Here is a 15,819-nt window from a genome sequence, read left to right as displayed (position 1 = left end):
AAGCCCACTTACGAGGGCGGCCCCTTGCCATAAAAACAGTTTTCTCCCGAAACATACATCTGTCTAAGTTATTCTTCCAGATCTCAACGGTGGGAGGCTGCCCAGATCCCCGCTGCTGAGCGATATTCCTTTTCGCTATCATGAAACCCAATGTAGCCCACTATGTCTGTGCAGAGTTGAGATCCGTAGGTTCCCATATGTTAAGGAGGTACATCCTCGCCTCCGGTAGCAAAGAGACCCCCAGAACCTCGTGCATAATGCTGTGAATCTCACACCAGTACTCAGCAACATATCGACACTCCCAAATAATGTGAAGGAACGTCCCAACGAGACCACACTTCCGTTTGCACCAATTGGTGGCAGACAGACCCATCCACACAAGGCGGCGTCCCGTAACATAAACCCTATGCAGTATTTTAAGCTGAACGAGCCGCAGCCGAGCATGAATGGCAACTACTTTAGGAGAGGACACAGCCGACGACCAGTCCTCATCATCTAGTTCTATTCCATCCCGCACACACTTATCCCTCAACTCCCCAAGTAAATCCCCCCAATGATTAATTAACTTCTTATAAATCAGGGAGATCGTTTTTTTCGGGGCGGTGACCATCCAAAATTCTATCTTCAAGAGGCGAAGCCTCCAGTGGATCAGCGTCCACAAGCAGAGCAGCTTGTAAAGAATGCTGAATTTGTGCGTAGCGATAATACTCAGAGTTCGTCAGCTCAAATTCAGCCTGTAATTCCTCAAAGGACTTAATCCTCCCTTTGCCCCAGATGCCCCTAATGGTGGAAATTCCTATCAAATCCCACTTATCAAATCCTTTCGTATTCCAGAGCTTACCTAGCTGCTCTGAATCAAAAAGTGGGATGGCTAGCGTCAATTTGTCATTCCATCCCAGCGAGCTTGTGGCATCGTACCAGATCCGGACAGCATGCTTAGTCGGCCGTGTCAAGGCCAGCTTCGTCGGCCTAGAATATAGCGCTCCATTGTAACTACCTCCGGGGAGAAGCCATTTATCCAAGGCATAGCCAGGATCAGAGATAGGACCATACGTTCCATGGTTGATCGTAGACAGCTGGGAGGCCCAATAGTACCGTTTAATATCTGGGAGGGCAACGCCTCCATCATACCAGGGAAGCGTCAATTTAGCTAAAGCGATATGGGGTCTACCCTCCCATAAGAGACTATGCTGCAACCCTTCAACCTCACGGAAGTAACTGGCTGGCACTACATCTAAAGTATTCTGAAGCGCATAAAAAAAACGAGGCAGAGCCATCATTTTAAAAAGGGCCGCTCGCCCCAACAAAGAGAGCGGAAGTTTCTTCCAGTGGACGATATCACTCCTAAGCCTCTGCGAGGGGGGAAGGAGATTTTGGGCATACCTGACCGCTGGATCAAGAGAGATGAAAATACCAAAATATTTTAATATATCTTTATTTATTTGAATGGGACAATTACGCGCAGGGACCGGGGGGTTCTCCCCGCAGAACGAACAAGAGAGATTTACCGCAATTGATAGTGAGCCCGGAGTTCCTACCAAAAGAAGCCAGGATGTCACAGATGACAATAAGGGACTAACTGGGAGAGGTTAAATAAAGCAGTATATCCTCAGCATACAAGGAAATTCGGTCCCCGAATGCCCCGTATAGAGGGTTCCCAGCGCAACCAGCGCAACCAAGGGGTTCCAGAGCTAGCGAGAAAAGAAGGGGAGAAAGAGGGCAGCCCTGCCGAGTACCCCGACCAAGTTGAAAGGACGCGAATACCCGATTGATGACAACTATCTGGGCAAGTGGTTCAGCATACAGCAGGTGCACCCGGCTGATAAATTTGAGGCCAAATCCAAATTTAGTCAGGACCGCCCACAAATAAGACCCTTCTACAGTGTCAAAAGCCATGGTTGCATCAAGTGAAAGAATTGCGACTGGTTCCTGCAAACTGTGGGCCTGGGCTATCACGCTGTGCAACCAACACAAATTTAAGGCTGTGTTTCTGTGGGGGATAAAGCCTGACTGATCTGGATGGATGAGGTTACTTTTCACTTTCACCAACCTATTGGAGAGAAGCTTGGCCAAAATGTTGGGCTCTGTATTAAGTAAAGAAATGGGCCTGTAAGAGGCACAGCTCGTCTTGGGTTTGCCCGCCTTGTGAATCACCACCACTGACTCAATTCTCTGATCCCTGGGTAGGATCCCTTTTTCCCTGGCCTCAACAAACATACATTTAGGATAGGGAGCCAGCTTGTCAGGTCTGAGCTTGTAAAGTTCAATAGGGAGCCCATTGGGTCCCAGCGCCTTACCCGAATTCAAGGAGCCGATAGCCTGGGTGAGTTCGTCCGCTGTTAGAGCACTATCCATAAAGTCACGATCTTCGAGGGAAAGACACAGGAGCTGTATATCACGAAGCAACAGATGAGAGTCTTCCTCAGGTCGATCAGAGACCGAGGCATACACAGATTGGAAGTGCGCCGCAAAACTGTTGACAATACTTTGTGGATCAGTAAGCGAAGCTCCCTCCTTCTTAACAATTTCTGGGACGACACGGTCAGCCCAGTCCTTTTTGTCCAACCAAGCGATAAGCTTCCCTGCCTTATCACCCTAGGTCATAAAGCCTGCCCTGCTGCTCCCTACCAAGAGCCCTGGCTCTATCAGTAACCAAAGATTTGTAATCATACTGCTTAAGGCTCAAGAGATGTAATTTAGCTTGCATTACCTCCGGCTCCAATTCCCCTTCCTGCCGACCAATCGGCGCCTCCGCCTTAACAACCTCTCTACTCCTTTCCTTCTTAGTTCCAGCTAATAATGACAGAGCCTGACCCCTAATGACTGTCTTAAAGGCTTCCCAGAGGGAAATGGAAGAGGACACCGACCCTTCATTATCCACAAAATAATCATCTAAAGCCTTAATGAGGTCCTTTCGAAGCTTTGGGTTACATAAATACCAGGGGTTAATGGGGGCCACCCTACCCGCTGCTCCCAAAGTGATACTTAGCCGGAACCACAGCGGGGAATGATCAGAAATGCCCCAGGCGAGATGAACAGCCTCGGTGAAGTAAGACGCCTGAGCCGCCAGGACCAAACAATAATCCAGGCAGGAGAGGCTGTTGTGAGCACTGGAATTGAATGTGTATTGCTTCTGACCGGGATGGAGCAACCTCCAACCATCCACCAAACCCATGGCCTCAATAAAGTCGGGTAACCATTGCACAGCGCGCCCTATATCCCGCGGAGGATGCCTATCCATGACTCCAGACACCACAGAGTCGAAGTCCCCACCCAGGAACAAAAGCCCAACCGGCAATTCAAGCAGAAGTTTCCCCAAATCGGCAAAGGAGATGGATTGTAAACCCGGGGGTACATAGACTGACAGAAGAGTAAGAACAAGCCCCTCCCACCGACCCGTAATGCAAACATATCTCCCTGTGTCATCTTCCCATGTGGAATCTATCACCAAAGGAAGTGCTTTTCTTGTGAGGATGCCCCCCCCCCCCCTGGAACCTGATGTGAATCCAGCATGGGCCACCAACTTGTATCCTATTCTGTGCATAGCCCTGTAGGTATTACCAACTAAATGCGTTTCCTGAAGCAAAACCACATCTGGCGCCTGACGTTTAAGATACTGAAGAACCACGCTACACTTAATTTTGTCCCCCAACCCATTCCAGCTCAGTACCTTTAGCTCCCTACCCCTCGTCATCATGTGTGAAAAGGAATTGACATTCCTCTGTTTGCAACATATTAATCAAGTACAATTCGCTGATGTCATAAACTATCCACCCAACTGGTGAAACCAACTTCCCTCCCCAACACCCCCCCCTGCTGCCCTACCCACTAGGCTTCAAACTGCTCATTGAAAACACAGAGTGCCTGTCGCCCTTAACATTCAAAAGAAAGAACAAAAAAGTATTTAGGGGGATAAATCCTAAGAGCTCCGGTCAGTGCCCCAAAAAACAGAAAAATTGAGTCAGCAGTTAGCACAATTATACAAATGTTATACCCCACACCCCCCCACGGAATCAACAAAAGCCTCTCTTCACACCCCCGCCACCCCCCACTTAACTAAGATACATGACTGAACTTCCAATCACGAAGGCTGAGCCTCAGAGTCACCATCTCCCCCCCCCCGACCCGCACGATCCGGAGGCCCCCAAAACTCCAGCCACTCCGACACTGTCTCCGGCTGATCAAAAAAGCATGCTCTGCCCTCCGCCTCCACTCGCAGACGGGTAGGAAACAACATGGAGTACTTCATGCCTCTCTCCCGCAGGTCATGCTTCACAGTCAAGAAGGATTTCCGCTGTTTTTGCACTCTCTGCATGAAGTCTGGGAAGAAAGAAATAGTAGCGTTCTCATATTTGAGGGGATCGCTGGCCCTCGAGCACTGAAGAATAGCATCTCTGTCGAGGAAATTGAGGACACGGGCCAACATGGGCCGCGGGGGAGCACCCGGTCTGGGACGGCCGCCTGGGACCCTGTGAGCCCGCTCGATGACAAAGAACTTACTGAGACCCTTTGGCTGCAGATGCTTGAGAACAAGTTCCTCAACAAAAAGGTCCGGGACCTGCCCCTCCGACTTTTCCGGCACATCTAGGATGCGCAGGTTGTTACGGCAGAGGCGGCCTTCGTAGTCGCCCAACTTGAGGTCAACGGCCACACGTGAATCTCGCAGTTCTCCAACTTCCTTCTGCAACTGGGAGGCATCTTCCACGAGACTAGCGGTGGTAAGCTCGACCTGTTTCACTTTTTCATTCAGCTTCCCCAGGTCCGCACGAATCAGGTAAATGTCTATGGCCATTGAGTCCATCTTATGCTCTAGGGAGGTCCTGACCCCAGATATAGCGTCCATGACATCCTTGACAGATAGTTCAGTTTCCTCCCCGGCCAGCGCTTCACTCACCGACTCCTCCGACAACCTTCCCTTAGACATATCCTTATTAATAGTGTATCTGTCGGGGAGGAGCCAAGCTGGTGACCAAGATGGCCGCGTAGGCTCCCGGCTCCATGGACCTCCTTCTCCTCCCACAAGATCCTGCTACATATCCTGCGCCTATGCCATGCCCCCGCATAGATGAGACGAAACGATGCCCGACCGTGTGATCCCGAGTGATCTACTAGCTTTGTGGACGGAGTAATGTCGACGTAAAGATTGCGGCCTGCACCAGCTTCGGAACCGGGGCCCTGAGTAATGGAGAGGCCGGAGGCAAGTCAAACAACATCGGCCATGAGAGACCGAGAAGGACCGGTCGGCCCGGATCTGAGATTCGCCAATTTCACTGGTGGACCTCTAATTCGAACAGCAGCAACAGCGGAGTAAGGCAATATCACTCCGACTGTCACCGGAGTGCTTTGACCAACGACCCCGAAAGTGGATGGTACGGAGGCTGACTGCAACTTCGCCTGACTGGAGCGAGTGTAACTCGGAAGCAGCCTGGGGTATCCAGGACCTCAGCAAGATCGGTCGTTGGCCGTTAAATAACGTTGGTCCGGAGATCTTGCCTCTGGGCGCGGATTACTATAAACAGACACAGTGCACGACATGGCACCCGAAAGCGACTCAAGTGAAACCCAGACTCGTTCCACCAAGGGGACTACAGAGGCCCAAATGAACACTCCGGGACTAAATATCCTGCCCGAAGGGTCTCCGGTGGAGACGAAAACTGTCACTACTGTGAGAGAAGAGATGGGACCGGCGCTGGGAGATGTAATGGCGGCTGTTGTTGGATATCACTTCTCCATGAGCCTGAGAATGCTAGCCCTGGATTGTAAATTGGAGGATATTGCACCTGGGGTTGGGCTAACAAGTGCGGACCCCGTTGAATCGAATGGTAAAGCGAAAATCCTAGAACCCAATTTAGCTATGTTAACAGATGTCGGGAATTCCTTGGAGCAAGAGGTGAGGGAGACTGTGGACAGCGAGTTATCTGGCTTGAGGTGTATCAATGTGGCTCTTTCTTCTCTCCCGGATTTCGCGCCATTCACTCAACAGCATCGTCAGGGATTCTTGTCGGGGAAATGGGACAGCAGAGTAAACGGGGTCCAATATGCTTTGCTGTTTTCAACTGGCCTCCGGGCGGAACTTAACAGACAAGTATGGTAATTTGACTCTCCTGAAGTAGCAGCAGATGGGCTGGGAGTCTTCATGCTCCTGATCGGACAGGCCAAGGCAGAGCAATATACGATTATTGTATGACATTAGTGGACTCGGTGGCGATGCAGGACTCAATTCTTATATGATTAGTATGCGGGAGGTGAGGCAGGCGAATAATGATCCCCCTTGATTTGTATATTTTGACATTTTATTTATAAGATCCGTCAGCATAGGGGAAGCTAAGCTGTGGGGGGGGGGGGGGGAGGTGGCCTGTTCCAAGATCCTCCTCCATTTTCTATTTTTAGATATATTAGTTTAGTTTTGGGGCGACAGGCACACTGCTAGTTGGGGCCGAGCGAAAGCTACATGCAGGGGTGCAGGGTGGGAGGATGGAGTTTGCGCGTTAGCGTTGTTTATTTTATTTTATGGTGTGCATAATTATTCTTCGTTTATCCTGATTATGTTTTCGTATCTAGGGGCAATATAGTTTTTTTATCCTGTTTTCTTGGGTGGCGGGGGCTGAGAGCCGTAGCGCATAGAACGCATTCTAAATTGTATGTAGTCAAATATTGTCGAGCGATCATGGCATCGGTGTCTCAGTAACCTCCCTCATCATCTTGCAGAAATCCTGATATCTGAAATTGTTTGCTTTATTTTTGTAACTGAATGTGCTGTTCCTGATACGTTTTTGTTTCTTTTTGTTTTTTATATAAATAAAAAGAAATATAAAAAAAAATAGTGTATCTGTCGAGCTTGTTAGACTGAACCGGCTTCGACCCCTTGGTCCCAGTGCCCTTCACTCTCTCCATGACCCAACGTACAGGGTGCAAACAGGGGCAAGCTCAGAACCAGCCAGAAGGTACTCCCTACTCAGCTACTACAGACACGGACATAGCAGGATCAGCTGCAGCAGGGACAAGCAACCCAACCCTTCAACAATATGGGCGCCAAGAGGAGCTCCGTGACGGCAAAGGGGGGCAGAGGAGCAGAAGGGAAATCAATTCGCCACCGCAGGGGACATCCGCCGCACCCCAGCACCCCTACATATAAACAGCAAGTTGCGTCTTAGTGCCCAAGCGCCCCTCACCAGGCAATGGTGGCATCCAGAGACGTTCGATGCAACAGCAGTTGACCGTATCACATTACCTCGTGCCTCCGAAGAATGGCCATGGAAGGGGAGGGGAGAGACCCCTCCACAAACACGATGCCCGCACAAAGGACCACCACTCCATACTACAGCTCCACCTTCGCACCCCACCTCAGCGCTGCATCATGGCCCAAACAAAGAAGGCCCCCAGTCTCTCACATCGCGGTCATCACCTTCCCTGAAATCCTGCAGCCGTAGTGCCTGCACGAGGCCAGCAGCGCAGCCCCCCACAGCGCAGCGTCACAAAAATCTAGGCCGGGGAAGTGGGGACTGGGGGGGAGGGAACCCCTACCAACATCAGCTGGCATCAAAAGGCACCCCAACCAGTCACTACTCAGCTCAAGAGCTCCTCCACCGCCAGGCGTCCAGCACGTCATGAAGTGGCCTCAATGGCAGAAGAGACAAGCATTAGAAATGCAATAGGTCTCGCAGCATTAGAGTTAGTGCTTTTAGAATTGTTAATAGTTTTTTTGTTGTAAATTTTTTTTTTATTTTTTTTTTTTAGGCAATGCAAAAGAATTACAAATCCAAAAATCAATAAGCAAATGTAAAAGCTTTAACTAAAAATCCTGCGAGACCTATAGCACTGTGTGAGGGTGAGGGGTTGAGGGTGAGTGAGGGTGGGGGTGAGTGAGGAGTTGAGTGTGAGTGAGGTGTTGAGGGTGAGTGAGTTGTTGAGGGTGAGTGTGAGTGAGAGTGAGTGTGGGTGAGGATGAGAGAGTGTTATTGTGATTTAGGGTGAGGTGTTGAGTGTGGATGAGGGTGAGGGTGAGGTGTTGAGGATGAGTGAGGGTGAGTGTAGGGTCGAGGGTGAGTGAGGGTGATTGAGGGTGAGTGAGTGTGAGTTATTGTGAGTGAGGATGAGTGAGGGTGAGTGAGGGTGAGGGTGAGTCATAGTGAGTGAGGGTGAGGTGTTGTGGGTGAGGTGTTGAGGGTGAGGTGTTGATGGTGAGGTGTTGAGGATGAGGTGTTGAGGGTGAGGTCTTGCGTGTTATTGAGTGTGAGTGAGTGAGGGTGAGGTGTTGAGGGTGAGTGAGTGACGGTGAGGTGTTGAGAGTGAGTGAGGTAGAGGTGTTGAGGGTGAGGATTTGAGGGTGAGGGTGTGAGGTGTTGAGGGTGAGTGAGGGGAAGGGTGATTGTGGTATTGAGAGTTAGTGAGGGTGATGTGTTGAGTGTTATAGATGGTGAGGTGTTGAGGGTGAGTGAGGGTGAGGGTGAGTGAGGGGGACTGTGAGGCGTTGAGGATGAGTGAGGTGTTTAGGGTGAAGTGTTGAGGGTGTGGGTGAGGAATTGAGGGTGAGGGAGGGTGATTGTGGGTGAATGTTTGAGGGTGAGTGATTGAGGGTGAGGTGTTGAGGCTGATGTTTTGTGGGTGAGTGAGGGAGGGTGAGATGTTGATGGTCATTGAATTTGAGGTGTTTGTTGAGGCGTTGAGGGTGAGTGAAGTTGTGTGTTGTTGAGTGAGGATGAGTGAGAGTGAGGGTGAGTGAGTAGTTGCGGGTGAGGTGTTGAGGGTAACTCAGGGTGAGGGTGGCTGAGGTGTTGAGGGTGAGGTGTTGAGTGTGAGTGAGGGGTTGAGGGTGACTGAGTGTGAGTGAGGGTGTGCAGTTGAAGGGGAGGCGTTGAAGGTGAGTGAGGGTGAGTGAGTGAGGGTAAGGTGTTGAGGGTGAGTGAGTGATGTTGAGGTGTTGAGGGTGGGTGAATGAGGTTGAGTTTTTGAGTGTGAGGCATTGAGCGTGAGTGAGTGAGGGTGGTGTGTTGACTGTGAGGTGTTGAGGGTGAGGTGTTGAGGTTGAGCTGTTGAGGATGAGTGTTGCTGCTAGTTGTTGAGTGCGGATTATTGAGAGTGAGTGTGAGTGAGGTGTTGAGGGTGAGGTGTTGATGGTGAGGTGTTGAGGGTGAGCTGTTGAGGGTGAGTGTTGTTGATAGTTGTTGAGTGTGGATGTTCGAGAGTGATTGTGAGTGAGGTGTTGAGGGTGAGGTGTTGAAGGTGAGGTGTTGAGGGCGAGGCGTAGAGGGTGAGTGAGGGTGAGGGTGAGTGAGGGTGATGTGTTGAGGGTGAGTGAGGGTGAGGGTGAGTGATAGGGAGATAAGTGTGAGGATGAGTGAGGGTGAGGATGAGGGTGAGAGTTTGAGGGTGAGTGATGGTGAGTGTTTGAGTCTTAGTGAGAGTGAGATGTTTCGGGTGGGTGAGGGGGGTGTGTGAGAGTGTGTGTGTGAGTGGTGTGAGTGTTAAAGTTGTTGTGTATGAGGCCTGTTAGTATGAGGGATTTGAGGGTGAGGGGGTGAGTGTGAGTGTGATGGGAGGGTAGGCATAGTGAGTGATGTTGAGGGGGTAAGGGAGTGTAAGGGAGAGTGAGGGTGAGACTGAGCGGGGGTGAGCGGGTGAGTGAGGGAGTGTTTGAGAGTGTAAGTGAGGGAGTGTGTGAGGTGTTGTGTGAGAGCGTGAGTGATGGGGTGTGTGAGGGGTGTGTGAGAGTGTGTGTGAGAATGTGAGTGTGTGTTAGGGTGAATGAGGGTGAATGAGGGGGTGTGTGGGGGGTGAGGGTGGGGTGTTGAGGGAGTGAGTTTTAGTGTGTGAGTGCTGATGTAGAGGGGATGAGTGTGAGGGGGTGAGTGTTAAGGGGTGTGAGGGGGTGTGGATGAGTGAAGTTGTTTGCGTGATAGTGTTTCAAGTGTTGTGAGTGTGATAGTGTTGTGCTTTTTTTTAGGGGAGCGTGTTTGTGTGAGGGTAAATTTTTTGAGGCTGAGGGGGTGTGTGTGTGTGAGCGTTATTGAGGGTGTGTGTGGAGTTGTTTTTTAGAGTGTGTCTGAAGGTGTTTGACGGTGTGTGAGGGTGAGGTTGTGTGAGTGTGAATTTCAGTAATTGGGATTGAGTGGGTGTGTGAGGGTGATGGGGTGTGAGGGTGAGGAGGTGTGAGTGTGTGAGTGTGAGTGTGAGTAAGTGTGTGTGAGGCTGAAGGTGTGTGAGGGTGTATGAGGGAGATGTTGTGTTAGCGTTATTGCGGGGGTGTGAAAGAGTGTGATTTTTTTTTTGTGTGAAGGTGATGTTATGAGTGTGTGTCTATGTTAATCGTAACAAAGTAATGTGCTGTTTAGTAATAAAATGTGTCACATGTCCCCTTTGTATGACTTCTGTCTAATGTGTATAGTAGTATGTAATGTACGTGTGTATGTATTGTAGTAAGTGTGTTATTTTGGGTTAACGTGTATGTGGAGTCCCTTTTTTATTTTTATGTTAAAATGGCCGACGTATTGCGTCACGTCGACGTCTGCTCTGTTTAGCGGTCTAGTTTTTTTTTGACTTGTGTGTGTTTTGTGTTTACGTTTTTTTTTAGCCAATCGGAGCGCGACGTTTTTGACGTAGCGTTCCGATTTGCATACGTCAACTGTGGAATTCCCCATAGATCGAGAATGTTGGTGCGCGGAAGGCGTGTTCTTGTTCCTGTGGTGTTGCTGCGTCGTTTGACAGGTAAGAATGTAATTCTAAGTTTTTTTAAATGTAATGTACAGTAGTCTATATAGTATGTTAAAGTTAATTACTTGCGAAATGTATTTATTTCGCTCGTAATATTTGAAAATGTTTGTAATGTAACGTAAACTTCTGTTTTTTATTGGCGATATGTAAAGCATATGTATTGTTAAACTGTAATGTAAAGTATTAATGTGTTTTTTGCGGTAATTAGACGTACAAAAGGTGTTTGTTTAATTTTCACGTGCTAAATGTGTTTGATAATATATTGATGTAAGTTGTGTTTGCATTATTTATTTGATATGTTTTGTTAAACAGTAATGGAATGTATTTTTTTGCCTTATTTGGTAATTTGACGTTCAAAAGGTGTTTGTTTAATTGAAAGTGCTAAATGTGTTTTAATATATTGATGTAAGTGGTTTTTGCATTATCTATGTATGTGATGCTGAAGTAGCCGGATAATTTGTTAGTGACGTAGTTGAAGTATGAATTGAAAGTTTGTGTATTTGCTGACTGTCGTATTTTTAGCAATGTATGAACGACATGTACAGTGAAGCAATGTGTTATTCGTTTGCTTTTTGCGACTAAATAGTTCTAAGTTCGTAATATGTTTCTTCTATTCGACCAAATTCTGTCAGGATAAATGCTTTTGTGATATGCGTATCTATTTTTGTGTAACTGTAGACTATTGTATTGAATGTGTCCCATTTTCCGGATTATTCTTTCTAGTTTGTTTCCCTGCAAAAAATTTGACAGTTTCGGAATGTGTTTTTTTGTCGTCATATTTTATTTTTATTTCATGGAATTCCGTGTGAAGAAGTGCTATTGTTGTATGCGTCCGGTTTTTGTTGGTGTAAATGTTGACTAATGTCTATAATCCGTCCCATTCTCCGGATGAATAGTGATTGTTTATTGTCCGGCGAAAAAGTTGCCTGTTTCACTGGTGTCTTTGTACATCCTCGTCCTCCCTTACTGACACATATTTATAATTGTTTCCTTTGTGTATTATAGTTGTAATATCGTACGAATTAGATATAATTGTTGGCCCGAAGACTCATTAACATCCTTGCATCCTTTTAGGTCAATTATGTTTTTTTTTGTTTGTGTCTAACGTATCTGCAGCAGTACTCGTTCGACCCCATTGTTTTCCGTTCTGAAATTTTGTTATGTATAAGAAAAAGGGGTAACATTCGTAAAATTTCTGCGTGGGTGAATGCAGCAGAGTGGGTGAATGCTGCAGAGTGGGTGAATGATGCAGATGGGTGAGGAGTTGAGGGTGATTGAGGATGAGTGTTGAATGAGTAGTTGTGGATGAGGTGTTGATGTTGAGGGTGAGTTAGTGTTACGGGATGATGGTGTGATGGTGAGGGTGAATGATGGTGTGCGAGTGTGAGTTAGTGAGACTTTTAGAGAATGTGTGTGGGTGTGTGCGGAAGTGTAATTCTTTGTGAGGCCGTGTGTGTGTGAGGGTGGTGTTGTGTGAGTGTTGGAGCATGTGCATGTTTTTTTTAGTGGTCATTCAGGTGAGTGTGGGTGAGTGTGAAAGAGGGTGAGGTGTTAAGGGTGAGTGAGCGTGATTGAATTTGAGGGTGTTAGTGAGTGTAGATGTGTGTGAAGTGTTGATGGTGAGTGAGGGTGAGGGTAAGGTGTTGTGGGTTAGTGAGGGTGAGGTGTTGAGTGTTATTGAGGGTGAGTTGTTGACGTTGATTGAAGTGGTGCGTGATTGCGGGTAAGATTGCGAGGGTGAGTGTGTGTGACTGAGGGTGAGGGCTTGATGTTGAGTGAGGGTGAGTGATGGTGAGGGTGAGTGAGGGTGTGGATTTGTGGGTGAGGTGTTGAGGGTGAAGTTAGTGAGGGTGATTTGTTGAGGGTGAGGGTATGAGGGTCAATGAGGGTGAGGTTTTGAGGGTGAGTGAGGGTGATGTAGTGAGTTAGCACTATGATGTTTTATATTCGTCTGACTTTGCTTAGTTGTGTGTTTTTTAAACCGTATGTGAATTTTTTCACCGTGATGCATTTTATTGTGTGTGTGTCTTGTTGTAGTGAAATTTCTTATGTATGCAAATTTTATGTTCTATTTGTGTTTTTTCTTTTTTTATATTTTCTTTATTTCAGGCAATGAGCTTCTCCGATCGACAGGTAATGACAATTAAATTTGCAAATTATGAAAGAGTGTCTTTGTGACTTTGATACTTGTTTTTATGCATTTCCTTATTGTAAATCTAATGTAATTATAGTTTTATGTTTTTGTGCTCGCATTAACTTTCTGACTTTGTTCTTGCATTAGAGTGTTTTTGTGCATTTTCATAATGTCTGCCATTTCGGTGTATTTGTTGCCATGGATTGAGTTAGGTTTTGCCGTACGTGTTTTTTGTTCGCTCTTAGCTTGTATTTAGTATTTGTCTCGTCCAAGGTATCCCTGAAGTCCATTTCTGCAGCACCGAGCAATAGCACATTATTAACATTTGGCACCCCCACAGTACCATTGCGCAACATTACATTATCACTTTTGCCCACTACAGCCGTATTTAGTACACCCCTAGTCTCATTTAGATATAGTACTGCAGTACTGTACATCTGCAAAGCATGCTTCTTTTGCTGTAATTGTGTGTTGAAGGTAAAAAAAAATGTACTAAAGCGTGCACTTCTGGCTGGTGGTGTGTGTGACTGTTGAAAGCGTGGACTGATGCATGTTTGTGTGCATGTATGCATGTTGAAAGGATGCACTGCTGACTGATGTGTGTGTACGCCTGGTGAAAGTGGGCATTGCTATCTATTGGTGTATGTGCCTGTTAAAAGAGCACATGTTTTTATTGTATGACATTTGCCTGTTGAGTAATGCTGTAGTGGTAATGAGTGGTGCTTTGGTGTTAAATGTTTGTGTGTGGTTGTAGTGTGATAGTGTTTTTTTGTTGAATGATACTGTTTTGTTGGTCTAGAGTGATGTTGGTGTGTTGCTGAGTGATGTTAGTGTGGTGCTTAGTAATGCTGTTGTTGTGATGTGTTGTTCTGTGCTAGTGATGAGTGGTGCTGTGTTGGTGTTTAATAATTACCAGCACAGCATATCTCAGCACCACAACAGTTGCACTTCTCCCAACAATGGCATCACTGATGTCCACGAATGCAACACCTAGCAATTCCACTTTATCATTCTGCACCCCCACAGTACCATTGAGCAACAATACAGCATCACTCTGCCCCACCACAGCCCCATTTAGCTCTCGAACAGTGCCATTCATACATACTACAGCTGTCATGATGACTTGTGTATATACACCTTGTGATAGAGTCCATTGATGTGTGTGTGTGTGTGCTTCTTCAAAGAATCTATTTTTGTTTATTATGAAGTTTGTCTGCTGAGTAATGCTGTAGTGGTGATGAGTGGTGCTGTTGTGGTAATTGTGTTTGTGTGTAGTTGTAGTGTGATAGTGTGTTGTTGTTGAATGATGCTGTTGTGGTGGGGCAGAGTGATGTTGGTGTGTTGCTGAGTGATGTTAGTGTGGTGCTTAGTAATGCTGTTGTTGTGAAGTGTTTTTCTGTGCTAGTGATGAGTGGTGCTGTGTTGGTGTTTAATAATTACCAGCACAGCATATCTCAGCACCACAACAGTTGCACTTCTCCCAACAATGGCATCACTGATGTCCACGAATGCAACACCTAGCAATTCCACTTTATCATTCTGCACCCCCACAGTACCATTGAGCAACAATACAGCATCACTCTGCCCCACCACAGCCCCATTTAGCTCTCGAACAGTGCCATTCATACATACTACAGCAGTAATGATGACTTGTGTATATACACCTTGTGATAGAGTCCATTGATGTGTGTGTGTGTGTGCTTCTTCAAAGAATCTATTTTTGTCTTGTATGAAGTTTGTCTGCTGAGTAATGCTGTAGTGGTGATGAGTGGTGCTGTTGTGGTAATTGTGTTTGTGTGTAGTTGTAGTGTGATAGTGTGTTGTTGTTGAATGATGCTGTTGTGGTGGGGCAGAGTGATGTTGGTGTGTTGCTGAGTGATGTTAGTGTGGTGCTTAGTAATGCTGTTGTTGTGAAGTGTTTTTCTGTGCTAGTGATGATTGGTGCTGTGTTGGTGTTTAATAATTACCAGTACAGCATAACTCATCACCCCTACAGTTGCACTTCTCCCAACAACGCCATCACTGATGTCCACGAATGCAACGCGCAGCAATACCACTTTATCTTTCTGCACCCCCACAGTACCATTGAGCAACAACTCCGCATCACCCTGCACTACCACATGTGTTGTTTACACAACAACAGTGTCATTTATACCTACTACAGCAGTACTGATGACTGTTATGTGTGTATGCCTGGTGAAAGTTCCCATTGATAGCTGTTGTTGTGTGTGACTGTTAAAAGCGTTCAAGTTTTTATTGTATGACCTTTGTCTGCTGAGTCATGCTGTGGTGGTGATTAGTGGTGCTGTGGTGGTAAGTTTTTGTGTTGTTGTAGTGTGATAGTGTGTTGATGGTGAGTGTGGGTGAGGTGTTGAGGGTGAGGGGATGATGGTGTGATGGTGACTGTGTGAGGGTGAGGGTGAGTGATTGTTGGCGAGGGTGAGGCTCTGAGTCTTATTGAGAATGTGAGTGGGTGTGCGAGGATGTGTTAGATTGTGTGAGTGTGTGAGTGTGGATGTGTGTGAGGGTGGGGTTGTGTGAGCGTGTGGGCATGTGAGTGTGTGGTAGAGGTTATGAAGTTGATTGAGGGTGTGTGAGTGTGTGAGGGTGAGTGAGTATGTGTGATGTTGAGGATGTGAAGGTGTGTGAAGGTGGGGCTCGTTGAGGATGCCTGAGTGTAATTGAGGGTAAAGCGTTGAGGGTGAGTGAGGGTGAGGTGTTGAGGCTCACTAAGGGTGAGGGTGGGTGAGCGTTAGTGAGCGAGGGTGATTGAGTTGATGAGGTTGATGTGTTGATGTTGAGTGAGGGTGATGTGTTGTGGTTGAGTCAGGGTGAGTAGTTGAGGGTCAGTGAGGATGAGGGTGAGTGAGGGTGAGGTGATGAGGGTGAGGGCCTGAGGGTGAGTGAGGGAGTCTGATTGTGGTTGACTTTTTGAGGCTGTGGGTGAGTAAGGGTGAGGTGTTGAGGGTGATGGG

Source organism: Lissotriton vulgaris, chromosome 2_1 (assembly GCF_964263255.1).
Source record: "Lissotriton vulgaris chromosome 2_1, aLisVul1.2, whole genome shotgun sequence".
Taxonomy (NCBI): Eukaryota; Metazoa; Chordata; class Amphibia; order Caudata; family Salamandridae; genus Lissotriton; species Lissotriton vulgaris.
Note: the sequence above shows the minus strand (reverse complement) of the source record.